General features: G+C 34.8%; 1 pseudogene; it reads right to left on the bottom strand.

Moving 5' to 3' along the window:
- Window positions 1-1,918: 1,918 nt before the first annotated feature.
- Window positions 1,919-2,395, bottom strand: LOC150012272 (ubiquitin thioesterase OTUB1 pseudogene; annotated as a pseudogene).
- Between the last annotated feature and the right edge of the window lie 6,631 nt (window positions 2,396-9,026).

Genomic DNA, 9,026 nt, shown 5'->3' with positions numbered 1-9,026 from the left:
GGTATTACTGTATGGCTGTTAACTGATGAGATAATCACATACTTACTTACTTACTGTTGTGATATTATTTGAATATAGGCCCACCTCACACACACCCCTTTCTATTATGTTCTCTTATTCTGAAATGCTCTTCAATAACATCATATTTCTCTTATGTCATTTCGTTTGTTGCTCAAATGTCACTTCCTCAGATAGACATTTTCATTTTGGGGCTAAATTATTTACATTTCCTTAACATAATTTAATTAAACTTTAATTTTCTTTAACTGTTTATTACTATCTGATGCTATGTTCTATGTTTATTTGCATGCTTCCAGGCTACCTCTTCAGAAGAAAGAAAAGTCGGTGAGGACAAGATACTGTTTTAATTATCTTTCTAAACCCCAATTCCCAACAGCTGGTAGAGGCTCAATAAATATCTGTTGAATGAATGAATCAATCAATGTATTCAAAGATTTACCAATTCTGGAAATTCATTTAAATTGCCTCCAGTGGGGAAAATGATACAAATTACTTCTCTTTACATATCTCCCTCCATAAAATACTCTGTATTCATTAAAATAATGCCTCTGAAGGGAATTTTGAAATATAAAGACACTAAAATGGACTCATTTTGATTATATTTTCAAGCAGTATTAAATTGGAGCTTCAAATGTTATGTTATTATAAGTTGCTGAAATAGAACAAAATATTTTCAAATGCAACAGACTAACATTATTAATCATACATTTGCATTACATACTACACTCCTTGACCATAGCATGGTTGCATTTTGTTATACAGAGGTGAGAGCTTTTGAGTATAGCTCAGCAGTGGTTATCCTGGGAAAACTAGTATTTGGGTTGAAGGGAATGTTAAATATCCAGATTTTCCAACCATGGGATTTGAAAGGAAAAGTGTGCTTTCTCTTCTTCTTCTCCTTCATATTTTTCCACATTTTCCTCAACCTCCTCAACCTCCTTGTCCTCTTCCCCTCTTCTATGAGTCTTCATTCTTCTATTCTCTTTCTCCTCTTCTTTAATCATTTTATGAAGAAATCACACAAAATCAATGGAACTATGGAGCTAGCTTTTCCAGAAAAAAGCAATAGAAAACAACACTTAAAAATAGTGTTGCTGTTCAAGAAATTAGTGCTGCTATTCATAGAAAAACATTCTTTTGTAATTTTAATACTTCTATAAATTGAGAAGAGAAATGACAAATGTTACGTAAATATGTGAACAGATAAGCAAGACTTGTCCAGACAGGACAGTTGGTACTCTAGCTTACTTTTAATGTGTTCAACTTACAAGAAGAGGACCAGTGAAGAAAGTGTTCTAGATGTAACTGTTTTAATGACATATTTCTTTAGCTTATTTATTAATTTCCTAGTTACACAAATTAAATAATTTTAGCTCTTTCTTTTTCAAAATTTGTGAAAAGGTTATAATGGATTAGTGAAATAAGATAGGTCAGGTGAGTTAGAAATTAGGTAATGCTCATATTAAAATACGATATATGGCTTTGAATCGGTGCCTATAGCATACAGTCACATTTGTTTCAGAAAAAAATCTCATGTGTTACTTAGCATGAGATGATATTTATTTATTTATTCCCCATTTTCATGTATTAAGGTACATCTCCAAATATCATAGCAATAATCTTTCAAAATGTTATATCTATATCTATCTATCTATATCTATATCTATATCTATATCAATCTACCTGTCTATCTATCTATATCTGTCTGTTGTCTGGGAATTCTGCATGTATATATTTTTAAACTACCACCATTGCCCTTAATAATGTGGAAAGTTCTGTGGCAGGGAAAGGGGGATGGGAGTGAATTGTGACTTTTTAAAACCACATAAATCCTCTGTACATGTCTAGAGCACAGCAGAGGGAAGGCATACAGGGTAGCGACAGGCTGGGGTCAGCCCTATTTGTAGAGAATATTGTAGTATTCAAGGTGGTAGAGAAGGAAACTTGGGCTCAGAGACCTCAGAGATGTGCGGGTTGTTGGTACCCCCTTGCCATGTTCTCTGTCCTCTATCAGGATAGAGACACTGACAGCCTGGGTTAGCATAATTATGTGAATGTGGTCACTCTCCTTGCATGTGGGCTCCACTTCCTAATGGCAGAACTCCTTTACAGTCAGTTCACCCTTGATGAAGTTCTGAAAGAACATGCAGTCATGCGGCAAGTAGTCTGAGGTGAGCAGCTGTGGGTAGACCACCAGGTCATCTCAGGTGCTCTGGTCATTGAAGGAGGCCAGTAGCTTCACTACTGAAGTCTGTTTCTCCACTTGCTCAATCAGGTTCATGGAAGTGATATGGAAATTCTTAACTGTGAACATGATGAAGCCATGAGATACAGGTCCTCTTTTCTCTTGGGAGACAGTCTTGAACTGTGGCAATTATGGAATAATTGGGAAGGTGTCAAAATAAATATAGGGGTTGTCCAGTTTGGTGGCAAATAATTGTTCATACCAGTCTCTTATGATCCTTTGCACATCTGTGGTATGAGCGGTAACATCTCTCATTTATGCTTTTATTTATTTGACTCTGTCTCTCTCTCTCTCTTTCTCTCTTTCTCTCATCTAGCCAAAGGTTTATCAAATTTGTTTAGCTTTTCATGAACCAGAATTTAGTTTCATTGATATTTTCCATTTTTTAAGTCTCTATTTTATTTATTTCTGCTCTAATCTTTGTTTTCATTCCTTTTACTAACTTTGAGATTTGTTTGTTCTTTTTATAGTTCCCTGAGGTGTAAAGTTAGATTGTTATTTGAGACTATTTTGGTTTCCTGAGGTAGGCATTTATTGCTATGAACTTCCCTCTTAGAACTGCTTTTGCTGCATCCCATAAAGTTTTGTATATTATATTTCCATTTTTGTTTGTCTCAAGGTACTTTTAATTTCATTTTTGACTCATTGGTTGTTAAGTAGCATATTGTTTAACCTCCACATATTTGTGAATTTTCTAGTTTTTTTCATATAATTAATTTCTAATTTTAAACTACATAAAAAAGATGTTTGATATGATTTTACTCTTTTAAAATTTATTAGTTCTTGTTTTGTGGCCTAACATATGATCTATCTTGGACTATGTTTCATGTGCACTTAAGAAGAATATATATTTTGTTGCTTTTGAGTGACATGTTTATATATATATTAAATTCACCTGACCTAACATGTTAAGGCCAATCTTTGCTTATTGATTTCCTGTCTGAATGATATATCCACTGATATAAGTGGGGTTATTAGTCTCCTATTATTAATGTATTTCTGTGTAGTTCTATTAGATTTGTCATATTTGATTTATATGTTTCGATGCTCCTTTTTTGTGTGCATAAATAGTGACCCATTTATCATTATGTAATAACCTTATTTATCTCTTATTACAGTCTTGTTTTAAAGTCTATTTTGTCTGAAATAAGTATAGCCACTTCAGCTTTCTTTTGGTTTCCATTTGCATAAAATATTTTTTTATTCCTTTACTTTTAGTCTCCATGTGTCTTTAACATTTAAAATGAGGTTTTTGTAGGCAGTATTGAGATGAGTCTTGTTTTGTTTTGTTTTTTAAATTAGTTCAGGCACTGTATGCCTTTCGATCAGAGAATTTATTTACAGTTAAGTGATTACTAATATGTGTGTGCTTATTGCCATTTTGCTAATTGTTTTCTGGCTGTTATAGTAGTTCCTCTCAGTTTCTTCTCTTGCTCTCTTCCTTTGCGGTTTGATGACTTTCTTTAATAGTATGTTGATATTTCTTTTTTTGTGCGTGTGTGTGTATTTACTATAGTTTTTTGCTTTAATGCTTAGCATGAGGCTTGCATATAACAACTTATCTCTATAACAGTTTATTTTAAGTTGATGCCAATTTTAGGTTTGTCCCATTGTGAAGTGTAACATTATTATTCTCTCCCTCCAAATTTTATGTTTTTGATGTCATACTTTACATCTTTTTATCTTGCATATTCCTCAACTGATTGTTGTAATCATAGTTATTTTCACAACGTTTGTGTTTCTTAATCTTCATTCTAACTTTATAAGTAATAAATTTACTACCTATATAATTACCAGCCCTGGCTGGTTTAGCTCAGTGGATTGAGCGTCGGCCTGCGAGCTAAGTGTTGCTGGTTGGATCTTCCAGTCAGGGCACATCAGAGAAGGAAAACTCTGACTCCAAAAAACCTCCGCTGCCTTGCGGCATACCTCTTCAGGGGAAAGGCTAAGGGAGTAAACCCCAACAGAAAATCCGGAGCCGGAGTCCCTAAGGTGGTTTGATGTTGTGGTCAACACCGGCAACTCCTGTGGCGCACCTGAAGCCAAGCTGTATCGACTCCGTCTTTCCCTTGGACCCTTCAGCTGCGAAGAGAGGGGGGGTCTGCTGCATGGGCAACAGCAGACCCTCCATATTACCCTGCCCAGGCTCTGTAGCTTCAGCGTCATCGCAAGATGTCGATTCAACATGGGAGGAGACAGATACCATGTCACTCCCGAGTCGGACTGCACAGCCATTCTCGGCGGTGCAGATGGACTCTTAAGAAGCTACACCATCGTCTCTCGAGACGGACGGCTGCCGATGACGACGATATAATTACCTTTCCAGTGAGATTAATTGTTTTCAGGTGTTATCTTGTTATTAATTAGTAACCTTTCTTTTCAGCTTAAAGAAGTTACTTTAACATTTCTTGTAAGGCTAGTTTAGTGGTGATGGATTCTTTTAGCTTTTGCTTATCTGGAAAATTCTTCTGAATGATAACATTTCCAGGTAAAGTAGTATTGGTTGAAAATGTTTTTCTTTCAGCATTTTGAATACATGGTGCCACTCTCTTCTGGACTGAAAAGTTTCTGCTGAAAGTTTTCTTCTAATATTATGGGGTTCCCTTGTACGTGACAAGTTTTTCTCTTGCTGCTTTCAATGTTTTGTCCTTGTTTTTAACTTTTGACATTTTAATTAATGTGTATTGGTGTAAATATCTTTGAGTTCATCTTATCTGGAACTTTCTGGGCTTCCTATATTTGGATTTCATTTTCTTCCTCAAGATAGGGAAGTTTTCAGCCATTATTTCTTCAAATAAGATTATTTATCTTTCTCTCTCTTTTCTCCTTCTGGAAGTCCTATGATGTAAATGTCAGTTTTTTTGATATTGTCCCATGAGTTCCTTCAGTTATATTCACTTTTTTAGTTCTCCTTCTTCTTCTTTTTTTAATTTTTTAATTTTTTTATTTTATGCTGCTCTAATTATGTGATCTTCATTGTCTTGTCTTTGAGTTGACTCATTCTTTATCTGGCTTTTTCTAGTCTGATGTTGAATCCCTTTAGTATATTTTACATTTAAGTCATTGTTTTCTTCAGTTCTCTCACTTCTTTTTGATACTTACTTATGTTTTGCATCTTTATTAAAGTTCTCACTTTGTCCATTTATTCTCCCCAGTTTGATGAGCATTTTTATGACCATTACTTCAAACTCCTTATGTCTGTTTAATTAAGATTTTTTCCTGAGGTTTATCTTATTATTTCATTAGGGATCAATTCCTTCATTTCTTCATCTTGCTTGATTCTCTGTGCTAGTTTCTATACAGTAGATGGAACAACCACCTGTACCAGTCTTGAAGGAGTATAAGTGGTGGACCTTGTTATTTAATACTGACCCACTCTTGGTTGTCTCTCAACACTTCGTGCTTGTACAAGCAGCCTTTTAAAATTTTATTTTATTTATTTAAAAAATATATTTTATTTATTTACTTTTTAGATACAGGGAAAGGGAGGGAGAAAGAGAGACATCGATGTTCAGTTGCCTTTCTCATGCCCCCAACTGGAGACCTGGCCTGCAACCCAGGCATGTGCCCTGACTGGGAATAGACCTGGTGATCCTTTGGTTCACAACCTGGTACTCAATCCATTGAGCCACACCAGCCAGGGTAGCCTTTTAAAATTGTAATAGATCCTAGTAGTTTAGGGTGTGCAAAGACCTATCAATGTCCCAAAAGGAAGGATTTTATCACTCAGATTCAGGCTGACTATAAGCCAGACCCTCAGGCAGCAGCCTTTGAAAATATGCAAAAATATACTGTCCTGTCGTACCATGAGAGTAAATTCCACTGGCCACCAGAGCCAGATAGGTGATCTCTAAGTGTTCTCTGGATGGCAGCCATAATAATCAGGGATCCAGACAACTGTACAAGCTCTTTTCTGGTAGATACTGGCTTGAAACTTTTTAGACACTTCTCTCTGAATTTCTGATTATTAGCCTAAAGACTGCTCTGATGGTTCAAGAGCTAGTTATCAGTTCAGGATAGCCAAAAAATCTAACCAAACAAACAAAAACCCTCTGCAAAAGTAAAGAAGAAAACTACTTAAGAAACTGCTGTCACTCAGGGAAGAGAAGTGGCTATCTGAATCCTTTTGTTGGTGAGCCAGGAATCCCTTGCTTCAAAGGGAGCTGACTCGGAGTATGACATGACTTTTCTTCTGATGGAAGCAGCTTCAGAGAAGATCTTTTATCCTAGACTTGAGAAGAAATGAACATATACAGAAACTAGAAGTTAGATGTTCTGACTATGCTGACCAGCTCCAAAACTGGAAGAAGATAAAAGGGAAGTCTAAAATTATATTAGAAAAATACCAGGATTCTTCCATGTGGAAATTTAAAGAGCAGAATGAGATACTCCAAGACATTGGAGCCAAAATGACAAGAGAGTTAGCTTTGGCATTAACCAGAAAAAAACCAGGAATGATCAGAAAAAATGGATCAGCTCAAAAAGAAGAAAAGTTTTTTCACAGCCTAAGGGACTCCATTTAAAAGGTGATATAGAAAAATCCTAAACTCACCTCCTCTCATAAATACAAGTCTATAACTGCATATGGAACAATTTTCTCTTGAAACCCCCTTGAAGTCTGGCTGAGTGATGACTACACACTGAAGTGGGTAGGAGAGGTCGAGACACAACCTTGCCATAAACCTCACTCCCATCATTCTTGCTACAACCCACAACCAGGAGGGAACTGGAAACCCAGAGCTTCTCCCTGAGGAGAAAAGTGTTTGAATGCAGCTCTAGGCAACCCCATCTCTTAAGGCCTGGGTTTGCTTTATTTTTTTAATAAGAAAATGTAAATTTTGTTTAATAAATTCTAGAGACAAGAACCACCTAGAGAAGCTTTCCAGTTGAAATTAGTTACAGTGATGGTATGACTATAGACAAACCATCTCCATGGCAATTTAAACAGCTTTGGGCATGAGTGGTGGAAATAAATAACTTAAATCCAATATAGGTGTGAAAATAAATCACCACATACTCTGGTATATTCAGTGTGATGGAACAGTAGTTTGTTTTTCACTTTGCAACAACTTTGGGTTCCAGAAGGGCATACTGACCAAAAGTAAGCAGAATAGAGCTCCAAATTGCAGCCAGACTGATCTTTGAAAATATAAATTTATTAATGTCACCACTTTGAATAAAACCTTTTATCTATTCCTATTGTGTTCAGACAGACCAAAATTTTTGTCCTGAAATATAAGGCTCTTTGTGGTCTTAACCGACTTTCTTTTCCAGGCTGTATCTCAATTGCTCTTTCTCCTCTGTTCCAATAACACTGAAAATTTTTTATTTGATGAAAGGAGCTGCATCTCCTCCACTACAAGCTCTTCTTGCTGTTTGGAGAAAATAGTGAGAGGAGGAAAATAAAGTCTTATGGTTTAATTATCATTGGCATCAAATACTATTCCCTCAGAGGTAAATATTTATCTTCTTTATCAATTTCCTTAAAGTATGTGATAAAAGAGAGATGAGAGGTCATTACAATACTTCATACTTCCAAGTTGGGAAACTTACGTAATGAGAAATTTTTTTTCATACCTTATCAGACTGAAGGTCATCTTATTCTAGTCTTGCACTAATCGGTGAGAAAAATAATACTTGTATTGTGAATGCATGATATTAAGAACATAGGTGATTTGTTTTATTTAGGTCGTGTATGTGTGTGCATGGATATTTTTTAGTGAGCTGGTACATGGCTCACTAATTTATCAAACACATCTATACACCTACCACTATTTTATGAACTAGAAATGATCTTTTCTAAGCAGTCAGTGTCGTAAAACTAAGAAAACTCAGTAAAAGAGGAGAAAGATAACAAAGGAGAATAATTGGAAAGACAGCTTGAAAATTCTGCATAGAATGTTATACATCTCTTAAACAAATCTACATTATTATCTATGAAAACTGAAATTCAGTCTGGATTTGTTAATGTTGCTGTATTTGGATATTGATACAGAATATTTTGCTACAGTGAACCAAGAAACAGTTATATACACTAAGAAAATAAGGAGGAAGTATAATTGTGTACTGATATCTAGGTGGGAATAGAAAAATGCTCTGGATTTAGAAATAGCTACAGACAGAATAAAAATGATGACTTGGACATGTGATGAGCTCTCTGACTACCAATTTATGATAAAAACCCCAGCTGTACTGAAAATTGACTATAGTGATACAATACAGTGCACATGGAAAACATTTTCAATTTTAGAAAAAAGTGATTGGATAATTCCAATTAATTGTCTAGAGCTATATTTGTGATTCCTACACAATTATTTTAAGTCTACAATATATATATAAATTTAACAGAAAATTTTATTTGTTGTTATTAATTTTTTTCTTTTAAAGCCAACAAACATCCAAATATTAATTAGGGGATGATAAGTAAATATTTCTTGTTTTGCATACAGATGTATCCTAAAAATAAAGCTGGTAATGTTTGATTTGGTTGCTATAACATTTTGGTTGTTTATTGTGTAGTTATTGTAAGTCTTCAGACATTTTGCTAATATTTGTCAGTATTTTTGTATGTGAAGATTTATGAATTTTTTTCAAAAATAATGTCTAATATAGTGGTATAGAAGTAGGAAAAAGTGGGGGTACTATATGTTATAGCTCTAAGGAGATCTCAAATATAAAATTATGACATTGATGTAAACAAATGATATTAATATGATACTTACTAAGAATTTATTTACCAAGCCAACCAAGTAAGATTGAA

This window comes from Furipterus horrens, unplaced genomic scaffold, assembly GCF_987537825.1.
Source record: "Furipterus horrens unplaced genomic scaffold, mFurHor1.1.pri manual_scaffold_4, whole genome shotgun sequence".
Classification (NCBI taxonomy): Eukaryota; Metazoa; Chordata; class Mammalia; order Chiroptera; family Furipteridae; genus Furipterus; species Furipterus horrens.
This window is presented reverse-complemented; position numbering and strand designations above follow the sequence as displayed.